The sequence below is a fragment of the Arachis ipaensis genome, chromosome B09, assembly GCF_000816755.2.
Source record: "Arachis ipaensis cultivar K30076 chromosome B09, Araip1.1, whole genome shotgun sequence".
Lineage (NCBI taxonomy): Eukaryota > Viridiplantae > Streptophyta > Magnoliopsida > Fabales > Fabaceae > Arachis > Arachis ipaensis.
The window spans coordinates 41,926,535-41,940,251 of NC_029793.2; positions in this window are offsets into that span (position 1 = coordinate 41,926,535).

Genomic DNA, 13,717 nt, shown 5'->3' on the forward strand with positions numbered 1-13,717 from the left:
GACGGGTTGTTCCAACTGATACTTTTCTTCAAGGATTGTGCAGATGGACTTGTTTGTCTCCCCTTTTAGAAGTTTCTCCCTTTTTTCGTCTTCGGTGGCCAGCCTGAAAGAAGAGAAAAAGAAGAACAGTAACCCAGAAATAAAGATAAGAAAACAAATAAAATATGGTTGGGTTAATGCCAAATAATGAGGGTCTCAATTACATGGTAGCTACAACATGCAAATGAGAAAAAAGTAGAAGTACATGGCAAATCAAGAGTGCAAAATTTGCAACAATGGAGAAGAGAGTGGGGAAGGAGAGATAATATAAATTCATGTCAATGCAAAAGTAATACAGATATAAAAGATTGGCATTGATTTAAATAATATTACCTAACCAGAATAACACAAGTCACTAAGCACCCAAAATAATTCAAGAGAAGATGCAATAGTTAAATAAGAAAATTTTAACACCAAAGGAAAAATAATTAATTTAGAAAAGAAAATAAAAATATGCACAAAATTAAAATGCAATGAATGAAATATGCAAATAAATTAAGTAAAATAGAATGGAGGTGAAAAGGAATGAGAAGTGAAAGAAATGAAGTAAGAAAGAAAGAAGAAAAGATAGAAGAAATTAGGATTAGAAAAGAAAAGATAAGATAATTGGCGTTGATTTAGATAAGTTGTGCGACGCGGGCGATGCGGACGCGTGGGTTACGCGTTCGCGTGGATAGCGCTTCTATGAAGTGATGCGGACGCGTGGGTCACGCGTTCGCATGGAGTGATTTGTGCCATTAGCGCGAGGGCAGCCGCGCGGTCGCGCAACTCTCTGTTTTAAATGCATTTTACCAAAAATCTGGGTGACGCGATCGCGTGATTGACGCGATCGCGTGATTGACGCGATCGCGTGATTGACGCGATCGCGTGAATGGCCTTTCTTTTAAAAATTACGCGAACGCGTGGGGCACGCGGTTGCGTGATAGGGCTTGTGCTTCTAGCACGAGTCCAGCCACGTTCCAGCCCAACATTCTGCCATACACCCCTTTACGTCGATTTTACAGAGCCACGCATTCGCGTGGGTGACGCGGACGCGTGGGAGGCTATTTTCCAAATGACACGGCCACGTGGGTCACGCGAACGTGTGGGCATGTTTGAGCCTAAAGCACGCCTCCAGCCACACTTTCGCGTGACTTTCTGTTTACTTTCTTTTCTTCGCAACGCACTGGTGACGCGGACGCGTCAGCGATGCTGCCGCGTCGCGTGCATGATTTTTTTTTTATAATGCAATATGCAGAATGCAATGCTAATATGAATGTTATGCAAAACTCCAGGTTCAATACCATAAAATAAAATAAAACTCGAAAACAAATAAAACTAAATAAAAAATGAAAAAGAAACGATCATACCATGGTGGGTTGTCTCCCACCTAGCACTTTTAGTTATTGTCCTTAAGTTGGACATTTGGAGAGTCCTTTGTTATGGTGGCTTGTGCTTGAACTCATCCAGGAATCTCCACCAATGTTTGTGATTCCAATGGCCTCCGAGATTCTAAACTAGGCACGTAAAGCCCTTGAGCAGTTTTAAACAGGTTCTCAAGCTTCCAGTATGCTGAATGTCAGAACAGACTCCAGGATCCCAAACTTTGCTTTTACACCCGTCTTTGTGTTGATCATCATGATTCCATCCGGGTAGCAAGCAATCTGAATTCTCACTAAAGCAGCCAAACAACTTCCTAGACCCATTCAGTTGAGCTCTACACCAACCTTTGCGTTTAAACTTTGAGCACACAACCATGTTGAACCTTGCTTGACAACTCTAACCACTAACCATCTTCCTCTTACTCTTAATGCCACAAAGAGCTCTAAGTTGACCATCCATCTCCAGTAGCCCATATTCAAGCGGAATTAGAAAGCTAAGGGATATGAATTTTTCCCACTTGAATGTTGTGAAGGATGATGGCAACTTAAGGGGAGGTATTTCTAACGAATTTGCAAGCTCCACTCCCTTGTGCTCTTCTCTGACAACTTCCACCTCTTTGCAAGTTTCTTCAATATCAACATCTTCCTCTTGGTAGCTTTCTTCCAATTCAATCTCTTCTTCATTGCTCACCAAGGGCTTCTTTAATCTCCATCTCTTGACCAACCTCTTCCAAGTCCTTAACCATGACATGCCTTGGAGGTTGTACACCCTCCTCAACATCAAATGCAACCGTCTTGGAAGGAGTCTCTATGTCTTGACTTTTCCATGGAGGTTCAGCATCTCCCAAGTCTTCAACTACTTCTTCTTCTTCAATAATTCCGGCTTTCTCCACTTGTTCCAGTACAAATTCATGCTCCTTACTGTCCACCGGAGTTTCTAATGTCTCCTTCATGCTACGTTCTTCATTAGATTGTCCACAGGAAGCTAATTGATGTATCGCTTGCTCTAATTGATGAAGGGTTGCATGAAATTGATCCACTGTTTTCTTGAGACGATCCGTTGATTCTTGTTCCGCTTGGGTATCATAAGTAGGACCATAAGGCTCTTGGATTGATGGATATGGATATGGTGCATATGGAGGTAGTGGTTCTTGGGAGTAATTGGGTTGGAATTGGGGTGGTTCTATATATGGTTCATAAGGTGGTTGGTATGGTGGATGAGGGTTAGGATCATATGAAGGTGAATGGTGGTAGTTAGCTTGTGAGTGTGGTGGTTCAAAGTTGTGTTGAGGAGGTTCATAGGCATATGATGGGGGTCTATCATATCTATCATCTTGGTATGCCCCCTGGAATGGCTCTTGACTATAGTAATTTGGTGGGTGTTGGTTGTCACGGAAGGGTCCACCATAACTATTGTCTTGGTATGCATCATGGAATGGTCTTTGTCTGTGGTACTGTGGAAGGTGTTGTTGCTGGAAGGGTCGATCAGATCCTCGTGCCTCCTTTCATCTCTGATTGTTTTGACCTTGATGCAAGTCCCTGTTATAATTTCCATTCCTTGCAACAACATTGGAACCAAACTCAAAGCGAGAGGGGTGAGAACTCATAATAGTAATTAAAAACGAAAACAAAAACAAATTCTAAATTAAAAGGTTATTGAAATTTAAATTTTGAATTTGAAAATTAAATTTTGAAATCTGAAATTTGAAATTTTGAAATTTGAATTTTGAAATTTGAATTTTAAATTTTTGAAATTTGGATTTTGAAACTTGAAATTTGAAATTTGAAAATTTTTAAATTTGAATTTTGAAAATTTTTTAAATTTGAATTTTGAAATTTGATTTTCGAAATAAGATAAGATAAGATAAAAATTTTAAAATCAAAATCTGAATTTTTTTTATGGAAATTTCGAAAATTCAATAAAAATAAGGAGAAAAGATATCTTTGAATTAAATGAGGAAAGAGAAAAACAACAAAATGACACCAAACTTAAAATTTTTAGATCAAAATGAAGAAAACAACTAAGAACAACTTGAAGGTCAAGATGAACGCTAAGAACAAATTTTTGAAAAAATTTTTAATAACTAAATAAAAACCAATAACCTCTTAATTTATGAAAAAGCAAAAATAAAACAAAAAATAAAAACAAATAAACAATCAAAAAGCAAATATTTACAATAACCAATAAGGCACACGTTTGCAATTCCCCGGCAACGACGCCATTTTGACGATCGGATTTTCTATCGGTAAAGAATAAAAGTAATCGCGTTGTAAGTATAGTTTCTAAACCAACAGAAAATCCTTTCGTACAAAAGTTTTCTTTGTCACTTAAGCAAACCCAATAAAATTGATAACCGAGTATTTAAACCTCGGGTGGTCTTCTCAAGGAATTGCAGGGAAGTGTTCTTATTATTGGTTATGAGTTTTGTAAATTGGGGGTATTGAAAGTAAGGAACAGGTAATTTAAATGACAAGTAAAATAAATTAACAATAATAAAATCTCTTGGCAAGGTATAAAAACTGGAAGTCCTATCCTAGTTATCTTTATCAATTGTGATGAGAATTGGATTTTTCTCCCACTTTGTTAACCTCTAACTATGAAGGTAAGTTAAGTGGATGAATTAATTTTGATTCCTCAGGTCCTAGTCTTTCCTTGGGAAAGGCTAGAGTTATTGGAACTCGAATTAATTCTTGAAGAATTCCAATTTTCAATCAACAATGAGTTTGATAACTCAAGTGTCTCCAATGACTCAACCAAAGACAAAAGGGAAAATTCTAAATTAAATTAAAAGCATTCATAAATCTGAAACACATCAAATTACGTCTAAACATAAATTCAACTCTAACATGGAAAGGTTCATAAGTCAATTGGGCAATATAAATCAAATACAAATAAAAATATTAGAGTAAATAAAAGTAGAAAATAAATATTGAAGGTACATAGAACCTGGAATGAAGAGATCATAGCTTAAACATAATAAAAATCCTAAATCCTAATCCTAAGAGAGATGAGAGAACCTCTCTCTCTAAAAACTACATCTAAATCCTAAAATTGTGTATTATGAGCTTGTTATTATGAATGAATGGATTCTCCCACTTTATAGCCTCTAATATGTATTTTCTGGGCCGAAAACTGGGTCAAAAACAGCCCAGAAATCGCTGGAGAAGAAATCTGCCACGCTGATTTTCGCCATTGCGATGCGTCCGTGTGGAGCACGCGTTCGCGTCGCCTAGCGTCAGAGAAACTATAGCATATTATATATCAAATCGAAGCCCTGGACATGAGCTTTCTAACACAACTGGAACTGCGTCATTTGGACCTCTGAAGCTAAAGTTATAGCCGTTTGAGTGCGAAGAGGTCAGGCTGACAGCTTTGCAGTTCCTTCAACTTCTTGTATTCCTTCCATTTTTGCATGCTTACTTTCCATCCTCTAAGCCATTCATGCCCTATAAACTCTGAAATCACTTAACACACATATCAAGGAATCTAATGGTAATAAGAGAGGATTAATATTAGCAATTTAAAGGCCCAGGAAACATGTTTTCAATAATAGCACAAAATTAGGAAGGAAAACATAAACTCATGCAAATCATATGAATAGTGGATAAAGAATTGATAAAAACTACTCAAATGAGCACAAGATAAACCATAAAATAGTGGTTTATCAGGCATCAGTCGTCGACCCCGATGCAATTCGGTGTGAGACCACTTCAGCCTCGTACAAGAATCGCGTACATAGAATGGGGTCATTCTTCGCCAACAGCCTCCACACTTCAATGTTGAGGCCGTTGTTAGGCTCCACCACTAGTCGAGTCGTCCAGCTCGAAGAAGGCGTGGGTTTGAGGCTCCAGGTGCAGGAGCTCCAGCATAGCCTTCACCGGTAGGCTTAAGAGCTTAACAATTATTGGGAGAGGTATTAGGAGATCCTCACCCACGTGACGTCTATGGATGAGCTCAGGCTGGAGCGGATACAACATATAGAGACTCAAATGGAGGTGTACCAGGCCCAGATGTGCGCCGCTAGCATCGATCCTACTGGTGGCAACATCGTTGCTGATGGTAGTGGTCCTGCTGTAGGTGGTAGCAATAACGCTTGTGGCACACAGACATCATCACCGCCTCCTGCACCATCAGCTCAAGGCCACGCGACTGACGATAATGACAACTACCTGGATCTGTAGATATTAGGTTTTAGTTTTATTGTTCATACATTTATTTGGTGTACTTGACTTTTGCTTAATTTACACATTATTTTATTTATTTATTTTAAATAAAATTTCTTCGTTATTTATGAATTGACAACTTATTGTTTCAAAAAATTTAAAATTAAAATTAAAATTAAAATTAAAATTGACTATTTATTTTAAATTTAATCCGATGGTAACATGGCATAAAACAACATGTTTTGGTGCCAACATTACCGTCGGAAACATTCGACGGTAACCAATTCATTTTTTGAGCTGATAATCCATCGCAAAATCCGACGGTAAGTATTTTCTGGATATCGTCTGATTGTTTTCGATGGTAAATTTGATGATAAATTAATTAGCGTCGGATATATTTGAAGAATCCGACGGTAAATCTGACGGTACTAGCGTTTTTCTTGTAGTGACTGACGAATGGATTATTGACGGTTTAGAAATTCACAAATGAATTCTCGTTGCAAGTATAGTTTCCAAACCAATCACTAATCCTTTCATGCAAAAAGTTGTTTGTCACTAGTACAAACCCCTAAAATTTATAAACCGAAGTATTTAAACCTCGGGTCGTTCTCCCTAGGACGTACAATGAAGTGTTTTGTTATCGGTTATGGGTTATTTTGGGGTTTTGGATAAGAAGCATGAAAAGTAAGTGGCAATGAAAATAAACTAACAACCATAAAAGGCTCTTGGCAAGGTATGAAAATTAGAAGTCCTATCCTAGTTATCCTTTTCAATTGTGATGAGATTGTTCATTGCTACCACTTAGTTAACCCTTACTAATTAAAGGAAAGTCAAGTGGATGAATCAATTTGATTTCTCAAGTCCTAATCAACTCCTAAAGGAATGACTAGCTTTGGAGGCTTTCAAATCAATTAGCAATCTCTCCAATTATCAATCAACAAAGGAATTAGATAACTCAAGTGTCACTAATTACTCTACCTAGGCCAAGAGGAACAAAATCTACACTAAAATCCAACCAAGCATTTCATCAAACACTTGGAAGGCACAAAAGAAAAGTATAGTAAATCAACAACAAGAATGAAGTCTAACAACAATTATTGAAAGGAATTAACAACAACAATCAAGGAAATCACAATTATCATGAATTACCTCAAATTGCATTATTGAAAGAAAACCAAGGAACATCAATATATCCCAAAACAAAAATGGAGGATTACAATTATTAAAGCACACATCTAGAAAGAGGAAGAGGAGAAGATTAAGAATTGGTAAATGAAAAGTGAATCAAAGCATGAGTTAAACCTAGATCTAAGAAGAGATATTAACCTAAACCTAATCCTAATCCTAGAGAGAAGAGAGAGCTTCTCTCTCTAGAAACTAACTACAAAGCTAAAACTAATGGTAACTAACTTCTAAAAATGATCAATGATCCTCCAATGATGAATGATTTTTATATGCCTCCTCCTTAATCCTTCATCCTTTTATTCCTTTCCCTTGGCAATTTAGCGCCAAAAATGGGTTCAGAAACCCTCTCAAATCGCCAGGCACGTGTTGCCTTAATGAGGTCATGTGCCAGCATCGGCGCGTGCGTGCATGGTACGCGTGCGCGTCCCTGGTCGATTCTGCAATGTGCGCGCGAGCGCCTTGTGCGCGTGCGCGTGCATGACTGACTTTGCTTCTTTGACTTTTTTTATGCTTCTCTCCACTTGTATGCTTCCTTCCTTGCTTCCTTTGATCCATGCCTAGTTATACAAATGCGAGCTATTCTAACTACCCATTCTTCACTTTTTCTTACATACTTCATGCATTTTCTTTTCATTTCACAACACTTATGCATTGATTCCTTTTTATTGACTTCACTTCGGGGCATTTTGTCCCCTTTATTGCTTTCCCTTTTTTTTTTTTATCATGAATTTTTTTCTTTTCTTTTCATCATTCATTTTTTTTTTCTTATATATATTTTTTTCTTTTTTTCTCTTCTTTCAAACTAAATACAAGAACATCAATGCATAAGGTCTCTATATTTGATTAATACATGAGTATGTGCCCAATTCCTAAACATACAAGTGTATTGCCCCTTTTTTATCCCATCCGATGTTCCCAAGCCTCACCAACTTGAATAATACACTCGCACTAGCCTAGGCTAATCAAAGATCCAAACAAGGACTTCTCATTGGTTTTCCGCCTTGGGCTTGTAAAGAGCTAAAATAAGAATGAGTTGGTTAAGCATAGGCTCAAAATTGGCTAACAATGGAGAGTAAAAGGTTGGCTATTTGGGTAAGTGGCAAATGAAATAATGGCCTCAATCATATAAATGCACAAACACAAGAAATAAACGGATATATAGAATAAAGCAAATTAAGGATCACAATCATGGAAAGAGAACAATTTCACACAAGAATGGAAAATAAGTGGTTATAAAATGTAACCACATCAATAAGCTCAAGTCTCACAAGCTTGTGTTCTCAATTCAATACATGCTTCAAAAGGTATGAATTTCAAGCAAGTTTCAAAAATTTTCTTTCAATCAATTGGGTTAATGCCTTATAATTAAACTTTCTTGAAAAACCTCAATGTTTGACTAAGCATTGTTGTGATTGAAAAATTCAAAAAAATTTTTCTTAGTTTACCCTTTTCTTTTTTTCACTCAAAACCAATTTCTTATGCAAAAAGGGTGACTAAGTTTTACTTAAAACATGATTTCTAATCACAACCACAAACTAAAAGGAGAATATACAAAAGGAGATATGCAAAAATGTATAAAGAAAAATCAAACTAAAATATGGAATCTATCATCCAAAATATCTAAAAGTATCCAAAAGCATCAAAATATCTAAAATCCAAAATAAGCAATAAAAGTATCCAAAGCAAACTAGAAATGCATCAAAATATATACAAAAATGTGCAAAATGAGATAACTAGGCCGAAAAAGAGTTCACCGGTTCCCAAATAATGCTACCGGTGCCCTCCCCACACTTAAAATCAAGCATCGTCCTCGATGCTAAACCGGAGGATCAGTGGGAGGTGCAACGATAGGCTCTGGCTCTGTCTGTGGCCGTGGGACCGGCTGAGGAACAGGCTCCTCCTGAGTCTGAGGTGGTGCCTCCATGTGTGCTGGCTCTGTAGTGTCCGGGGCATCCTGCTGAGCTGGTGCCTCCGCGTCCTCCTCCTGATGATCCTGCTCATCGGAGGCCGGAGAATCGGGAAGCGGAGGTAGCTCAGCGCCTAGAGAGATAAGCGCCTGGTCCATCCGATCCAAACGGCGTCTGACATGGCGTCGCTCTCGCTCTAGGAACCGGAAGAGACGCTGGACCAGGAGATATGTAGGCTCAGGTGCCGCCGGAGGGTCTGTAGATGGTGGAGGAGCTGCGGCTGTAGAAGATGATGGGCCAGCTGCAGGGGCTGGTGGTGAAGGTGTCCCTATGACAGCCCTAGCCCGAGAGCGGCGGCTAGCAGGTGGCCGCTCGTGCACCCAAACAGTCCCGGTCAACAAAATCAATACCTAACTCAAGGATCCGACCATTAATGCGCCGTCTCACATCATTAGGTAGGAGCAACTTCTTCTCAATATTTAGCTTCGTGGTTCGATACCTAGAGAACCGAAGCTCACAGTAGAGATTGGGGAATTTGCCCGGATTGGTGGAAGGCAACTGCTGATTCTCTTTATCCTCGTCCTGCAATGGATTCCGAGCATAATTCTTGTAGATGGAAGGAATGGAGGGGGTAGAGTGTTTTCTCTTTTTGGAGGTGGTGGCTACGGCTTTGCCTTTATCCGACATCCTGAAAAGAATATGATAGAATATATGAAACATTTAGCATGTAACAAAGAAGACATGTTCAGGATATCATTATCAAAGAGCAATCATGATGTTGCACTGAATATGTAAAATTGAACAAGTAAGCATAAGTGACCGAACCAAAACCATAAGGTAACACCTCATATGCAAAAGGCACTAATATCATCATAGTCATGAAAGAATTGTTAAAGAGGGTTAAAAGTGAGTGTAAGTAAAATGGTGAAAGAAATTAGGGGTTAGAAAAGTGGATTAGCGATATGATGATATATAGGCTCAATTGAACGAGAAATTGTGGTGCATGTTCACAATGATTGTGCAAATCCGGGAAGTCAAAAAGGAAACGGAAAGATGCCCAAAGCTGAAATAAAGATTAAAAGAAAACTAATTTCCTTGAAAATCGGGCAGCATTCCGGCCTAAAATTGGACGTTCCCGGATAGCGGAATAGCACAAACAGTAAGAAAGCAGCATCGAGTAAGCACAACAACAGTGGTATAGCAATCAGGCAGCAAGAAGTGCATAAAAAGCAAGCCAAAACCAGCAGACAGCATACAAACAGACAAACAGCAAGTAAGCACATACGGAGCACTTAACAGGCCTAGAATCCTCTATCCAGTCCTAGCTACCTAACCGCAAGTATTTCTAACTAATCCTAACATACAACAGTCTAATGCTACTAATCATGCAATTCTAGGAATTAACAGAAAAAATGAAAAAGGGAAAATAAAAACAGAGATAGCAGAAATGGAGCAGGAACCTGGGAGCGGGCCCGAAGAATAAAAATGAGAAAGGGGAGTGGGGTCGGAACGGAAGCAGCAGAATCAGTGAGGCTGGCCGCCGTGGGTGGTGGCGGCAGCGGCAGGGCGGTGAAGGAGAGTCGCCGGTGGCGTAGCGGGGATGAGCAGAAAGAGGGAAGGACGCGTGCGCGAACCGTGCGCGCACGCGTGCATGGAGTTGGGCCAGGGGCTTAGAGTTGGCCCAACTCAGGCCTAACTCTCTGGAGACTGGCCTGGGAGTCGCGCTACTAGAGCTGCGCGCACGCGGCAAGTACGCGTCCGCGTGCATTGAGGGGAATGGGGAACCACGCGTGAGCGCACAGTGCGCGCTAACGTGGGATGGCATACTAGGCAGGGACGCGTGCGCGTACCTTGCGCGCACGCGTACATGAGATTGGGCCTGAGGCTTAGAATGGGCTTGCGGCACGCCCAACTCTCTGGTCCGTGGCCCCTGGTGATGTTAATACGCATCGCCGCGCACGCGCACGGGGTGCGTACGCGTGAGTGGTTTTGAGCTGGGGGCTTAGAAGAGGCCCAGATCCAGCACAACTCTCTGGAAAGTGGTCCAGAAAGTCTAGCAGCGAATCGACGCGTACGCGGCAGGTGCGCGTACGCGTGTGGTGCGTTCCCTATAGTTTCATAGGCGCGCATGTGTGTGGTGCGCGTCAGCGTGGAATGAATTGAGCTCGAGGCACAAGGCTGGCCCAGGAGAGGCCCAACTCTCTGGAATGTGGCTCGTGGTGCATGCGCGGCAGGACGCGTACGCGCACGTTGCGCGCGCGCGTCCATAATTTGGGGAGAGAGGCTTCCCCACACTTAGACAATGCAAGGTCTACTTCCTTGTGCTCTTCCTTGTGTATCTCCACCTCTTGACGAATTTCTTCACTTTCAACCTCATCCTCTTTGTTACGTGGCTTGGTGTTATCTTCAAGAGCTTCATCTTGTTTAATGAGAGGCGATTCAATTTGCCAGCATCGGCGCGTGCGCGCATGGTACGCGTGCGCGTCCCTGGTCGATTCTGCAATGTGCGCGCGAGCGCCTTGTGCGCGTGCGCGTGCATGACTAACTTTGCTTCTTTGACTTTTTTTATGCTTCTCTCCACTTGTATGCTTCCTTCCTTGCTTCCTTTGATCCATGCCTAGTTTCAACCTGAGGTTACTAGCAAACACATCAAGGCATCGTATGGAATCAAACAGAAACTAGAATTCACCAAGACAAGGCTTAAAAAGCATGTTTTTACACTTAAGCACAATCATGGAAGAGATAACAAAACCATGCTAATTCTTAGGCTAAATGTGACAAAAGGTTATCAAAATGTTCTAAATTCAAGGCAAAACAAACCGTCAAATTGGGGTTTGTCAGTGACACACCGATATTTTAACGTGAAAAATCACGAGTCACCAAGACCAAGAAAATGACTCTACTATAATCAGTTATGAGGTACAAGAGAGTCTCAAATAAAGTACAAATCGTGCATACAAGCAACCAACACATCAAAACATCAAAGCTTACAAATGAATAACAAAAAGATGAAAAATATCCAAAAAATAGAGCTAATATTCGAAGCTGATTCCTCCCACTATAGACCTTCAATCAACATCTCCACTGTCCAAAATAAAGAACAAGATGAGGTGAATCTACAGTACAAATTTAAGATCGATCCATCGGTGAACGGATGAGAAACTACCATTTTAAATCTATTGTTCTGCACAAAATTAAAAATTCTATTTTTTTTCTCTTCTCTCTCTCACTCTCTATTACCCCAAAAAATCTAATTATGATAGTGATACAAGGGTATAAGGAGATACTCCCAAAAAATTGGATCTGGGCGGAGAGAAAAAAGGCTAATAAATATTCATATCTGTCCTGCAGTGTGGTACGACATTGTGATGGATGAATACTCATATGTGGTGGAGAAGATAGAAAGAGGGGGAGTTGACGTACTCAATGTGGTGCCTCACACTTGAGGGTAAGATTTTTAATATTGCAAGTATGAGGAGTGTATGAAATTAGTCCCACATTGAAGAAAGTAAGAAAGAGTAAGTAGCTTACAAGATGAGAGACTCATTAACTTACTACCTTAAGATTTTGAGTTGGATGCAGGTGTCTTCTCATCTTATGTTCTCTCACTTGGTTCTACCCTAAAATCTTCCTGTTAGTCGAGAACTCTCCATGGTGGTCCAACGAGTGGTATCAGAGCTGATGGTTAATCGGTCTGGTGGTTTAAATAGTATTTAAGGTAAAACATCGAAAGTCTTTCCAGCAAAAGTAGTTCGGATGGCGTGTCCCACTGTGTGGTGCAGCAGTGTGAGGGATGAATACTCATATATGGTGGAGGAGCTAGAAAGAAGAAAAATTGATGTGCTCAATATGGTTGCTCACACTTAAGGGAAAGATTGTTAAGTAGAAAATGTGAGGACTATAATGAATTAGTCTCAAGTGGTTCATAAGTGATAATGGTAAGAAGATTTTTTACTTGGTGTTTTTTACTCTTAAGAAAGAATACTACATGAAAAGTCAAGCCTGCCTCTACTCTCTATGAGCAGATTAAGCCAGTTTTGAATTGTCTAACAAGTATTTACTTTTAAGCTGTTGTTCGGGTTCTGAAATACATCAAGAAATCTCTCAGCTGTCTGATCTGGCTCCCTCAAGTTACTAGGATTCTGATTGGGCGACTTTTGCTAATACAAGGAGGTATGTTTCTGGTTATTGCTTCTATTTAGGCACCTCTTTTGTCACTTGGAAGACTAAGAAGTAAGTCATGGTCCCTTACTAATCAGGTGAAGCAAAAATCTCGAGCTCTAGCTTCTGCAACTAGAGAAACTTAAAGACTCTCACACATTCTCATTGATTTTTGGCTTCCCTTTAACCAAACCAATTGCTTTTTCCTGTGGACAATCAATGTAGCCAACCCGATCATCCATGAGAAGACCAAACACATCGAGATTAACTGTCATGTGGTGAAGGACAAATCTATTTCAAGGTTAATCAATGTTGCACAGAACGGTGTTAGAGCATTCTAACTCTGCCATCACCTAGAGTAGTTGCAAAGCTTAGGTTACAAGATATAAACAGCGATAGCTTGAGTATGTAGTTCATGACAGTAGTAAGCAATCATCTATTTCACTTGCAAGTTGCAAGTACTAGCAAAACAAATTATTAAGCTTTATATATATGGAGCGGATTTCACATGAATTTCTCTTGTCCAATCTAACATTTTCCGATCACGTTTTTTTAGAAAAGTTGACAGCCATACCTATGCTACTATATCTTATGTCTTTTGCTCAAATTATTTTACATATGTTCAGCTGGTTTTAAATCTTTGTCCATAAATAGTCAACAAATAATGCAGTGCCAATCAGCTCTGGATTATGTTTTTAAATACAAAAATATTCACTCATCACAGCAGATAATGAAATTAGAATATAATGAGTCATATATAATGGAGTGATAGATAAATGAGAATATACAGATTAGATCATTTATCTAAGAAATAAGTATAAAGAATTAATTTTTAGTTAGTTAGTATTAGTTATTTTTTTGTATTATAAAATTATTTTTGTAATGTTAATTTTTTAAAAG